Below are 14,252 nucleotides of genomic sequence, written 5' to 3'. Positions count from 1 at the left end.
GCTATGGACTGCATGTTTGTATCCCCCAAAATTCATATGTTGAAATCCTCATCTCCAATGTGATGATATTTGGAGTTGGGGCTTTGGGAAGGTAATTAGGTCATGAGGGAAGAGCCCTTCTGAAGGGGTTAATACCCTTTTAAGAGGAGACTGAGAGGGGCACCTGGGTGGCTCAGTCGTTAAGCGTCTGCCTTCGGCTCAGGTCAGGATCCCAGGGTCCTGGGATCGAGCCCCACATCCGGCTCTCTGGAGCCCCACATCCAGCTATCTGGAGCCCCACATCCGGCTCTCAGCTCGGTGGGAAGCCTGCTTCTCCCTCTCCCACTCCCCCTGCTGTGTTCCCTCTCTCGCTGTGTCTTTCTCTGTCAAATAAATAAATAATTAAAATCTTAAAAAAAAAAAAAAAGGAGGGGCTGAGAGAGTGTGCTCCTTTTCCTCCCCACCATGAGGGGATACAATGAGAAGACAGCCATCTGTAAATCCGAAAAAGGGCCTTCACCAAGAACCCAACCATGCCAGATCCCTGATCTTGGACTTCTAGCCTCCGGAACTGTGAGAAATAAATGTTTGTTCTTTCAACCACCCAATCTATGGGATATTTGTTGTAACAGCCTGAACAAAACACCAAGGCATGCAGGACTTGAGGGGCTGAGAAACTTGAGGGAAGGAAAGTGTAGAGAAGTGAGTCCTTGAGGCATTTGCAAGGTCCTAAGCAGCCTCAAACAAAAGCAGCTGATAGGAGACTGAGAAGCTTCATTGAGTTGCCCCACTATCTTATACTTGAAAGACAAAAATTAGAGTTCAGGGCTTTCTAAGGAGAAGGGACACTAGTAGATAATCCAGATCCTCAGTGGACCCCCAAAGGGCTATACTCTAAACATAGGGTATATGTTACCATACTCCAGACATAGGGTGAAATTAGGAATTCCTTGTCTTTGTGACCCTCTTCAAAGACCCTCAACCCAAAGAGTTTGTATCTTTTCTGCTGCATTCAAAATTCACTTTGAAAGTGTTCTTCCAAGTCTGTTGTTCAAACTTGATAGAAAAAACCATATTCTTTTGGTTCTCTCTTCATTTCTGTTGTAATAACTTGTGGATAACCAGTGTCAAAGGTGACTTGGAAAGAGTAAGGCACCAGTTTTAAAGAGGAAAAAATTAATTGCACAAAAATATAAATTCATATGTGTTCGATGGAGATGATAAAACCTAATGTGTAAAGCTGTTGGAATAGAAATAATGAATGTGAACTGTCTAAATCAGTGTCTAGCGCACAGTAGGACTGCAATACATTATAACTCTTACCACTCTTATGATTCACTTTTTAAAAATTGTCTCATTGCGGGGCGCCTGGGTGGCTCAGTCCCTTAAGCGGCTGCCTTCGGCTCAAGTCATGATCCCAGGGTCCTGGGATCGAGCCCCACGTTGGGCTCCCTGCTCAGTGGAGAGTCTGCTTCTCCCTCTCCCTCTGCCTGCCTCTCTGCCTACTTGTGCTCTCTATCTCTCTGTCAAATAAATAAATAAAATCTTTTAAAAAAATAAAATAAAATAAAAAAATAAAAATAAAAATTGTCTCATTGAGACTGAAGAGAAGTGTTTATTCCAAGCTCAGGCAAGTATGTGTTTGGAAAGGCAGGACACTATAGTTGTTGACTCTCAAGGTTTACCTTTAATAGCTACTATTTGACATTTTGGACAGTCATCTATGATCAGTGTTTTTCTGGAAGCAGACCTTTGAGGTTACAGCAGTGTTGAGTTCAGCTGAGGGTTGGTGAAAGAATCAGAGAGGATTAGAATAAAGGCTCCTCATTCTCAGTCCAGCCTCCCCAGAAACTTAGGGGCTTTAGAAAGTAAAGCTGAAGGTTCAGAAGCTATTTTCAGCATTAAATAAAGCTTTGCAGAAACCAAAAGCTTGTCACACCAGCTAAAATAAAAGGTCAACTTTCTTCAGGCTGAAATACACCAATTCTGTGTTAACACTGCTTAGCTCATGTTGGTCAATAGCTTTGATGGTTTGTTGATGACGCTGGAATTTCTAGGATGCAATCGGTGGGTAACATGTTTTTACAGACACACATTTGGTGGTTTCAGTATCCCAATGGAACATGTCTGGAACAGGCATGGCATTGGACACAAGTATTATAGCACAACAGCTGGTGTTAGGCCAGTAACTGCTGACTTAACTTTCCCCTCATTATTATAATTAGTGCCACAACCATGGCAATGACTCATGTGATTACACAATTCATCATGCTAAATAGAAATGACATTATTGATAGTTACACAATAACTGCCCAAGCAAAATCACTAATTGAATGGCTAAACATTTTCTTAATAAATTTTGTTTACTTGGGAGATGCACCTTTTCAAAACATGGAATTCATAGAAGGGAGAATAGGTCTCGGGGATCAAGATTTGGGAAATGACCTACTTGAAGCACAGACCAAGACTTTGAGTGGTGGTGGTTCTAAGAGTTAAGATGTGTTAAGAAAGCTCAGAGGTGGCATATGAACTAGGCAGTGGGGAATACCTATGATTTAGATGTTGCTGAGTAAAGAGTACTCCAGAAGGAGGTAGCTGCTAGAACAGAAGTAGGGGGAGCAAGGTGAGAGCAGCATCCTCAGGTACCGAGTTGGGGAGGCCAGCATCAATGCATTCCTGGTCTTCCTGTCTCAGAGAAGAAAGTCCATGAAATATATTTTGAACATACCCTTTCTTGATGAACTGAAATTGCAGACATCTTGAAAGATAACTGTGAGACTGTTAAAGCCAAGGCAAGTAAAGGAGTGTATTGTATTTCCTATTCTGTACCTTATACTTATTTGTACAGCATCTATTACCTTGGGCTGTTAATAATAGAAGCTATAAAGCTACAATAAAATCAATTAAAAAAGGAACAAAAATAATATGCAACGTGTTGATATGTCATTTATTTGTATATATTGTACATATTACACACACACACTTAATTAAAACTTGATTAAAACTTTGTCACCAAAACACTGATGTTTATATTTGTTCCAAGAAATACACAAGATATAATCCCCAAGCAGTCCCATAAATTTGGGTTAAATACATTCAGTGTTAAGATTTGGTTTTAGCAGTATGGAGATTCCTCAAAAAGTTGAAAATAGAGCTACCCTACGACCCAGCAATTGCACTACTGGGTATTTACCCCAAAGATACAAATGTAGTGATCCGAAGGGGACATGCACTCCAATGTTTATAGCAGCAATGTCCACAATAGCCAAACTATGGAAAGAGCCTAGATGTTCATCAACAGATGAATGGATAAAGAAGATGCGGTATATATTTACAATGGAATATTATGCAGCCATCAAAAAAAAAATGAAATCTTGCCATTTGCAACTACGTGAATGGAACTAGAGGGTATTATGTTAGGCTAAATAAGTCAATCAGAGAAAGACAATTATATGATCTCACTGATATGTGGAATTTGAGAAACAAGGCAGAGGATCATGGGGGAAGGGAGGGAGAAATGAAACAAGACAAAACCAGAGAAGGAGACAAACCATAAGAGACTCAGTCTCAGGAAACAAACTGAGGGTTGCTGGAGTGGAGGGGGGGTGGGAGGGATGGGGTGGCTGGGTGATGGACATTGGGGAGGGTATGTGCTATGGTGAGCACTGTGAATTGTGTAAGACTGATGAATCACAGACCTGTACCCCTGAAACAAATAATACATGATATGTTAACAAAAAATAAATAAAATAAAATAAAATAAAAAATTTTAAAAAGATTAAAGAAAAGATTTGGTTTTAGTCTTTCTTCCTAAGCTTTTATAATATCCTAACAACCAAGTAGCTGTTTTAATCTTATAAAAAAGATCACTGTTGTCCACAGTTTTTAAGTATAGAACATGCACTGTGATCCATTGTGGCAACCAAAGAGTTTAGAGTTGAGTCATTATGGGCTCATCTTTTCTGCTTTACCAATTTTGGCATTGGGGTGGTTTTGCCTATTGGGACTCACCATGTACTTCCCTATGAGTCAGAGAGGGTTATGAGCAAATCTGCTTCGGAGTCCCCAAGGAACCAAGACTGTCTGGAAAAAGCTATGTGGTATAGGATCCCAGACACTGTCAGGACATCCAGGGCAGAGACACCCAGAGGTTTTCATGTGTCTGCATGACGTTTCACTAATAACAATAGTGAGTCAAGAGGATCCATGCCTGGCATGGATTACTGAATGAGATTTAAATATGAGTCATATTTACTTAATGTAAATCTAAGTTTCCCATACTCAGTAATCCTTAATGCTCTGGTACTGTGATATAGTCCATGTAATTAAGCTCAAACACCTCAAAATGTGATGATAGCATTCATTCATTTTCTTCCTAGTGATTAATAAATTGGTCCAAGTCCACTGGGTGACACCTCTACCTCTACACAATGGGAGTCAGACAGGTAGTTATGGAACTCTGGCCTTCTAGTTCTTTTTTTTCCCTGCTAAAATTCTCCATCAGAGTAATGGTATTTGGTCCATGAGCTACAAGCTAAATGCCTGTGCCCCAGAGTCACTTCATCTCTGAACTTCACATATCACTCATGTCTCTTGTCAATTCTCCCTCTTACTAAATTATCCCTCTAACCCCTTTCTCATTATACCCCCCACTATCATTTAAGGTAAAGAAAAGGAGAATAGGAGACTTATACCAAAAATCAGAGAATGGTAGTAACTGGACAACAGATTTTTCCAGTTAACACAGAATTAAATGGATCTTTTTTGTTTTCACATCTTGTTGAAAGTTAATTAATCCACTTTTTTGGTTGTCTTGGCCTTGAAATTATGAAAAGTTTTAAAACGCAACACGAATTCTCACTTTGAAGCCCTGTAACTAAAGGGGTAGAAGGGAAAGGCTATTGGGCAAAATGAGATTGAGTCTAACTTTACCGTGTAATTTTTTAATTTTACTGACTTTGATATTCTTTCATTTTGTTGATGTTTCTCTAAAAACCCTAATCCTGCAAAAATAACTAAATAAGAGCTTCTGAGTGTTGATTTTTTAACAGACCAAATACAAGATCAGTGGCCTCTGCTGGCTCACCACAGAGCTCAGAGTTCCATCCCAAAGTTCCTGTTAATGCAGTCTCAGAATGCCAATTTACCAAATGTGTGGATGATACAAAACTCTGAGCAAGAGATAATACATGAGAAAGAGAAGTCAACACTATGAAGTTGGCAACAAGTAGAAACAAGATCTGAACATGAACAAACATGAACAAAATTACAATTAAAAAGCATGAAAGAACAAAGGTATTTAGGTTTGAAATTTTCTGTAATCTCAAAAAAATCAATTGTTTAAGTAGACCATTATCTCTTCAGCAGTTCATTTGACCTTAGGACTTCCATTAATAACAACTCAATCTATCCAGCAGTATGACAGAGCTCTTACACATTTCAAGTGATCTGAGGCTGCATTATTAGAATTTTGAAGGATTAGGGTAGGTAATGGTCCCACTGGACTTTCCTTATCAGTCCGTATCTGGAGTTGGGGGTGAGGGAGGTGTGTGAGAAATCTGCTATTAAGATAACTGCTTATTTTCACTCTTTCTGCTTTAGTGATTGACATTTAATACAATTTTATAGTTTGGATTTCCAATGGATATTTGTCCAAACAGCTAGTCCCTTCCTCATATAATGGTCCCTGAAAACACATAATATCATGCTTTACCTCAAATTTGTGCTTTTCTTATTAAAAAAGAAACTATGGTGAGCTCTGTGAATTGTGTAAGACTGATGAATCACAGACCTGTACCTCTGAAACAAATAATACATTATATGTTAAAAAAAAAAAAAAGGTAGTAGGAAGGGAAAAATGAAGAGGGGGAAATCGGAGGGGGAGATGAACCATGAGAGACTATGGACTCTGAGAAAGAAACTGAGGGTTCTAGAAGGGAGGGAGGTGGGGGGATGGGTTAGCCTGGTGATGGGTATTAAAGAGGCCATGTATTGAATGGAACACTGGGTGCTATACGCAAACAATGAATCATGGAACACCACATCAAAAACTAATGATGTGGGCGCCTGGGTGGCTCAGTCGTTAAGCGTCTGCCTTCTGCTCAGGTCATGGTCCCAGGGTCCTGGGATCGAGTCCCACATCGGGCTCCCTGCTCAGCAGGAAACCAGCTTCTCCCTCTCCCACTCCCCCCTACTTGTGTTCCCTCTCTCACTGTGTCTCTCTCTGTCAAATAAATAAATAAAATCTTTAAAAAAAACAACAATGATGTAATGTATGGTAATTAACATAATAAATTAAAAACAAACAAAAAACAACAAAAAAACAAAAAACAAAAACTCTTATGTTAGAAAAGCATAAACCATTAACTATTTATTAGTGTAACTAGTTTATTGAATGTACTGAACCAGTGTAATACAACAGGAAATGCCCGTTTATCCCTTTCCATTATGGCCTTGGGTTATGCTTGGTCAGGTCTCCCCCTCATGACTCGAGAAAATATCAGGCAGATCTCAAAACTTTAGAGTTAACTTTGAGGTGATATAAGTTTAGTGGGTTCAATTGAAAATTTCAATCTCATGTTCATTTCAAAGATTCTTCTCCAAGCTAGGCCTGTTTTACACCAATGGGAAATGTTTGGGGGAGAAAAGCGTATGTTTAGTCTGTTGCTTGCCTCCTCTTACCCCTTATCCTGTGTGGTCCTTTGGAGGCTTCTTTCTTTGTCTACCAACAACAAAAGAGCCGTGGGCTCCAGTCTTCTGCCCTTGGGGGTGAGAGCAACCCTGAAGGCCATGCCTGATGGCTCCTTCCTTCCTTTATAGAATGTGGGGTACCACTTATTGTCCTTAGCTTGGGGATGTAGATGAAATCCTGAGATAATAAGAAAAATCCCATTCGATATCTTGTCATATGGTATATAGATCAGTAAGCAAGATTTAAGAAATGCAAATATGTTGTTCCAATTTGATAGCCTCTCTACAAATTCTAATCTATTATAAGTTACTTCTTATACTGTCCAGGATTTTCATCTTGGCTTGGTAAGAGCCAAGAACTTAGAGTTCATTAATTGCCATGAACTTTCTCTCTATGCTAGCTCCAGTGCTCAGCATGTAGATCATTTATCTATCCAGTCTCTGACTTTCCTCTTCTTTTTTTAAAGATCTCTATTTATTCGAGAGAGAGAGTGCACATGAGCTGGGGTGGGAGAAGGGGCAGAGGGTGAGGGAGAAGCAGGCTGCCCACTGAGCAGAGAGCTGGATATGGGGCTCGATCTCAGGACCCTGGGATCATGACCCAAGCAGAAAGCAGACGCTTAACCGACTGAGCCACCCAGGCACCCCGCAGGAGTGGGGTTTCTAATGAAATGAAGGAAATCCTCTCCTTTGAGGAAGAAAACCATTCCTTGTGATTAAAAAATGATCACACTCAGCTGCCTTATTCTCCCCTCCCCCATTGTTCAGCTTTCATCAAGCCTCATGTTGCAGAAAAGCATTTTTTCCTTTACAGGAAGAAAGTGAGAGGGGTGCCTGGTGGCTCAGTTGGTTGAACATCTGCCTCCCGCTCAGGTCATGATCCCAGAGTCCTGGGATCGAGCCCCATGTCCAGCTCTCTGCTCAGAGGAGAGCCTGCTTCTCCCTCTCCCTCTGCCTGCCAGTCCCCATGCTCGTGCACATGCGTGCACTCTCTCTCTTTCTCTCTCTGTCAAATAAATAAATAAATAAATAAAATCTTTAAAAAAAATGATAGAAATCCCACTGCAGCATAAATGATGAGTGTCTTCCTGCTTCCAGAAAGTTCTTTCCAGGGAGCAAAGTTTCTGTTCTTGGCACCATCACGGATTTATTATAAAACCTGGATGATCTCTAAGGTCCTTTCCAACATTAGAATTATGTAATTTCATATACTCTGTAATTATCGGAAGTTTTAGAAAGTCCCCAACTCAACTTCAATACTTCTCCTGGTTTGTAAAGAAACTCCAATCCTCTCTTCATTTCTGTCACACTTATCTTGGTAAAGCAAAGGTTTTTAAAGACAGGTGTCGGGGCATCTCGACTAAGAGCTGGACTTTGGATGCAGTTCTGTAGAATCACACAGCTTCTATTGGAGGTCTTCTGTATGCTCTAGGCAGACAGATGTCTTCAAGCGGACAGGGTGCTTAGACATTTAAGCCCCTGTCTAGACACATCTCTGATTTGTATAAGGTGTTGGAGACTCATGAAGAGAAACTTGGGCCTCATTGTAGTTGACTGATACATATGTCTATTGAACCTGGTAGGCCAAGTGAAGCTTGAATTTAGACAGGGAAAATGCCTCTCCTTCGGAAAAACCATATTGGACAGAGAATGTTTGCAGGGTAGGCGAAATTAGAAGCTGTGACGGGAGGAAGCAGAGGTTCAGAGTTGTTCTGGAATCCACTGGGTTGTTCTGGAATCCACTGGGTTGTTCTGGAATCCTCTGGGGCCCTGTCTTTCCCCAGGAACATTTGTGTGCTCTGAGAAGGGGAGAGATGTAATAAATGAGTCCAGAGAGGCCCATGCCATTCTGCCAGGTAAATCTGAAAGGACCATGCTGAGGAGTCCTAGACCTTCTTCTCTACCTTCGCCTGCCACCACCAAGAGAGCTAAACTCTTTGAGAGTCTGGCAAGAGAGCAAAAGTGGGGAACCACGGAAATTCAGAGACAGGAAGAATTATCGAGATTTTTCAGACTGCCCTGCCGGAGAAGGCAGCCACCCTGAGGACTTCCAAAGTTGTAGGGGTCAATGCCACTAAGTGGGAATCTGAGCAGAGTTTCACCTGTGCTGGGGACTGGAACAGGAGGCCACAGCCCCAGGGGGGAGAGGGGAGCAGAAGAGTCATGGGCATAGTTCAGATTATAAAACCTACGTCTCTTCTGGTCAGGCTCCTAGATACACACAAAGTTTGAGTGAGCTTAGATCCTGGCATTTGACAGGTGGAGGGAGACAGATTTTGCCAACTAAAGGCCAGGCTGCAAGTGAACTTCCCTGCAACACGAGACAGGAGGGGCCTGGGAGACATTCACATGACTCCCATTTTAATAGAACCTGACAGTATCAGGGTGCCTGGGTGGCTCAGTCGTTAAGCGTCTGCCTTCGGCTCAGGTCATGATCCCAGGGTCCTGGGATCGAGTCCCACATCGGGCTCCCTGCTCCGCAGGAAGCCTGCTTCTCACTCTCCCACTCCCCCTGCTTGTGTTCCCTCTCTCGCTGTGTCTCTCTCTGTCAAATAAATAAAATCTTAAAAAAAAAAAAAAAAAGAACCTGACAATATCTAAGAGGTTCACACTCGTGTGTGTGTGTGTGTGTGTGCGTGTTTGTTCTATGATCATTAAAACATAACTAAAATTTACTGAACATTCAGCTTCTACGGTTACCTTTCTTTAGAGCTATACCAGTATTTCACACTGAACCTTTGCAAATTGAACCTTCGAAAATTCAGTTAAATGCAATTTAACCAATGTTTATTCAGCAATTATTATGTGCCCAGAATTGTTCTGTGGGAATACAGAGGAAGTATTGAAATAGTTAATATTTATTGAAGATTTACTATGTACCAGATACTGCATCCTCACGACCACCTTACGAATTAAGTACTATTATTATCATCCTAATTTTATAGATAAGAAAACCGAGGTTCAGGAAGATCAAGCAAATCCCCCAGAATCACACAGCTAATTACTGGCAGAGCAGGGATCCAAACCCCGATGTATCTGACTGCAAAGAGAAAGCTCTCAGCTCCTATACAAAGAACTTGAAACTTATATTAGCAAAACTCTAAGATGAAAACCCCAAATGGTGGCCTTGGTTTCTATCCCTTATTTTATTGTGCAGAGTAAGGTGTTAAATAACATGTTAGTGCAGCTCAGTTTGAAAACCTGCTTTGGAACATCAGGGTCAAGCCTGTAAAAAAATAAAAAGGCACGTAGCTAATTCTGATACCTGAGGAGCAAAAGGGCATCTTTCCAGTCCGTATCACCTGAATGCTGCTTGATCGGTCTCCACTTTTACCCTCTGTAAGCCAGTCTTTTAGATTTGAAACCAAGCCCCAAGTTCAAACTAAGGAGAATTAAATCTACCTGCTTGGAGAAGTGCAAATTCCTGAACATGAGCGACCTGCAGGGAGCAATTGGTGGGACCTGGATGGAGGAACACTGACCTTTGGGTTGGAATCCACATTCAGTTTCCCAGCCCAGTGAATTCTTGCTCTGTGGGCTGCCCGATGACACAGATAAGTCCAGTGCAGTAATAAACTGTGTAAGCCAGCAGCTCTAACAGCTGGATCCACAAAGGAAACAAATTACACCTCTTCGGGGACAAGGCTCAGTGAATCGGGCAGGGGGTATTGGAGGCTGAATTTGAGCTGCGGGGAGGGGTGGAGCAGTGAAATTTTGTGAGAAGGGGAAAACAAAAACCACCTGAAGTGATAAGGAGCTGAAGAGAACCCAGGTTCACTGGGAAGAGCATGTCAATCTCAACAATTATAGAAAATGTACCTTCACCTGGAAACAAAAAATAACCCAAACTCTAGTGCAGTCCTCAAGATTCCTCCAGAAAGCTAATGATTTTGGTCCCACTGAGGAATAAAACTGTCAACAGAGGATAACTTTTTTTCCCCCCATGATGGAAGTGGGTTGGGACTGTTGCGAAGTCAATGAGGAAGAGGCAGGACATGCTCATTACAGTTTAACAAGCCTGGAGCTGAAGAAGCAGGGGTCAGCAGGTGCAGGGGATGCTGAATGGGCCAGACGGGCAAATCACACCATGGACAAAGAACTCTCCCCTTCGACTGCTGGGCCACTGCCCTGACCTCCACACAAACATCCAGGGCACAAATTTGTTCCCCCTTATCAGCTGCTTAACTCAGCAGCTGCTGCCATGAATCTCTGTTTCCGTGTCTTGCCTTTTTCCCAACAGTTGCCTTTTTGTCTAACTTTTGTGTGAGGAGGGAGGAGGCCGAGGGGCCAGGAGCAGAATGGAGAGATGGCGTGGTCGCTGTTCAGAAAACTGAGGGCTTGAATGGAGGGTTTCAAGAGGGGCAGAAAATAGGTTTTTTTTTTAAACAACCTCTGGGAAATCTGGAGGCCTAGAAAACACATATGAAGTGCTAGTTATTCATTCTCTTCCCGGTCACTCTGATCAAGGGCATTTTCTTCTTGGGATTTCTGTTGCAGGGCAGAAGTGGTGGGTATGTGTGAATGGATAATAGAGTGTTTGTGCCTAAACCAGCCATGAAAATAAGAGCTGGCCCAGAGGCCAGGCCAGGAAGGGGAGCAAACTTGTTGAGGGTTAGTGTGGAAGTAAACGAGAATCAGGCAGGGAGTCTGATGAGAAGGAAATGCAGTATGCTGTACTCTTCTCTCTGGAAGCAATTACGTGTGATACCGCAACTACTTAAGTAGAAGCCTGAATAGGTTTATAAACAAGGATTTCAAAGTGTTTTTGTGATAACAGGATGCAGGGATAATGGAGTCTGGTGGCCACCTCTATGAGAAATGTGGGTACTTCAAAGATATCCTTTTCTTGTGAAAATTAGGTATTAAAAATGAGGGCAGTGCAACAGAATAGGGCAACAGAATGCAATGAAATAGAAAAATAAGAAACATGTTTTCTTCTCTTACCCAACCAAATTACCGTCTCATTTCCCCTTGTGGCATTTTCAGAATGTCCGGGAACTATTTATTCCCGCTTGATGGAGCAAGGGGAGGGTGGCAGGGAGGTGGAGAGAGGGAAAAGAAGAGAGGGAGAGTCAGTCACCCTGAAAACAACTCCAAAGGAGGAGTTTCTAACTTGTGCCCTCTGCACCACTTTGGCCTTCCCTATTCAGGTGAATCAAATTCGGTCCGGCAGGCATTTGTCGCAAACAACCCTGTGTTAGGTGTGGTGTAAGATACAAAGCTGCTGAGTTAACAATGAAGATGATAATTGGGGATCAGATGACCACAGTACATTTAGTGCTCACCTGTACCAGGCCTCGCTGAGCGCTTCCCAAACGTAAGCCTTTAGTGTCCTGATGAGTGCCAGGGCCTCTGGAGCCTGGGTTAAATCCTGGTCCACTTCAGTGAGTTATTTGACTTCTCCAGGTTTTATTTTGTCATCTGTAAAATGGAGATAATAATGGTGCTAGTATCAGGCAGGGTCCAGTCAAGAAGACCAGATTCCAGTTAAGTGTCGCTCAACAAAAGAAATTTAACAGAAAGAACTGGTTTCACAGGTGCTCCAGGGCTGAATGAGAGGGAAGGGAGTTTTGAGGCAATCACAGAGGGTAACCAGAGAGCGAGCAGCTCCCACCTCTAAGGCTGGAGGACCAATGGGAAGAGGCCTGAACAACCAAGAAACTAGACCCGTGGAGGAAAAGACCTGCTAAGTTTGTGGGGGCCTGTGAGGCTTTGTTTCAGAATGTGGGAGGACAGTGGAGGCTGGATCAGCCGCTGATGCTGGGTGGTTGGGGGCGTGGCGGGTGGGGCGTCGGGGTTACTGAAAGGAAAAAAAAAGCAAGCCCAGCAAAAGGAGGAAATGCCTCCTCTCTGGCCTTCCATCTCTCTTGAGTGCCCCCTATTGGCAGAAATTAATAGGAAACTTGCTGCCAAGGAAGAACTGGTTTGCAGAGTCCTAGCACCAGCGATAAACCAGAGGATACAAAGGTAGATCTGGAGCTGAGAGTAATAGTTTAATAACAAGCTCAGTATTTCATAAAAATATGACATTACATGAGTTGATATTTATAAACCACTAGAACAGTGCCTGGCATGTGGGAAGTTCATTATAATGTGCTTTTAAAAAACAAATAAATACATTAACCCACCAAAAACCAATGTAGGAAGTAATATTAGAATCCCAGTTTTATTCATGAAGATGATGGGGCTAATGGAGGTCACATAAAGTGCCCAAGGTTATAGAAGTTCGTCACTGGTGAAGTCAAGACTGTCTGAATGCAAAGCTGTTGCTTTTACTTCTATGAGCCCCTTTGAGGATCAGAGAAGACCAGCACGTAAGTCAATTACTTCACAGAGAGACAGACTATAAAAGTGCAATAGGACAGATGCAAATAACAGAGTTTGGGGACCATGCAGGAGGCAGGGCAAGCTGCTGCGGGCTGGGGAATCTGGGAAGACTTACCTGCTGGAGGACGTGGTGTTTGAGCTGAGCTGGGGAGGAAGGATGGGGTCTAACTGGCAAGTGCCGGAAGCAGAGGAAACTACTTGAGCTAAGTCCCAGAGTGCAGGGCATGTGTGCCGAGTCTGAGGACAAGGACATAAATGTTCCTCACCATTCTCCTTTGGCATAAACAGTAGAGTTGAAGTATCTCCAAATATTACTAGCAGCAATGTGAATTAAAGAGTTCTTTTAGGGCAATCATGAACATGAAATGTTGTGTAGAATACTACACATTTGTGAGACAATGGGATTAGTCAAAAATTAATGAATTTTTAATGCACCTTCATTTTTTTAAACCCATATGTCAAGACATTAAAATCTGCTTACAAAAGACAAATGGTCTTGTTTCAAGATAGCTGACTGAGCTAAAACGCTAATTTGAAGCTATTATGATGCCCTTTTAACAATGCACCAAATTTGGTTTCAATCAAGTCCACTCCTTGGAAGGTTATGCACACATTTGATTCACATCAGTTTTATTTAATTCAACAAACTGAATGCATTATTGATGCCAGGCACTGTCTCAGGTATTGGACATGCAAAGAATTGCAAATGGTGGTTCCGGCCCTCAAGGAGCTCAATCTAGTAGGGTAATGGATAGCTATGTAAATCTCGGTAATCAAAATGGAAAAGCAAAGGCACTAAGTGCACTGGAAATATGGAAACTGGCCAGAGAGGATGGGAATGAGATTCCTTTCCAGCCACCCCAGGAAGCAGCATCACCACCATGGCAGAAGCCAGTAAATGGAATGTGCAGGGAGAGAGGCCAAGACAAATTATGGAGACTCGTTAGTTTTATCTAGTGCTGGACCAGATCACAACATTGACTAGCTAAGGAAGTCAGAGTTGTAGGGAGTTGGAAGAAGTTCTGGAAGGTTTCTATGGCTCTGAACCTGGTCTCTATAATCCTATGTTCAGCTGTAGAAGTAAAGAAGTTGTCCTGAAACCAGAGATGGAAACCATGCATGCCAATAATAAGAGCTAACAGTTTCTGAGTATCCACTCCATGCCAAGCACTTTAATATAAAATGAGTATTATATCTAGACATGTAGTTTTTAGTCCCCAGGAACCCATTTTCCCCTTCTTCCTTGTAGTAGAATA

The sequence above is a fragment of the Phoca vitulina genome, unplaced genomic scaffold (assembly GCF_004348235.1).
Source record: "Phoca vitulina isolate PV1807 unplaced genomic scaffold, GSC_HSeal_1.0 scaffold74, whole genome shotgun sequence".
Classification (NCBI taxonomy): domain Eukaryota; kingdom Metazoa; phylum Chordata; class Mammalia; order Carnivora; family Phocidae; genus Phoca; species Phoca vitulina.
Note: the sequence above shows the minus strand (reverse complement) of the source record.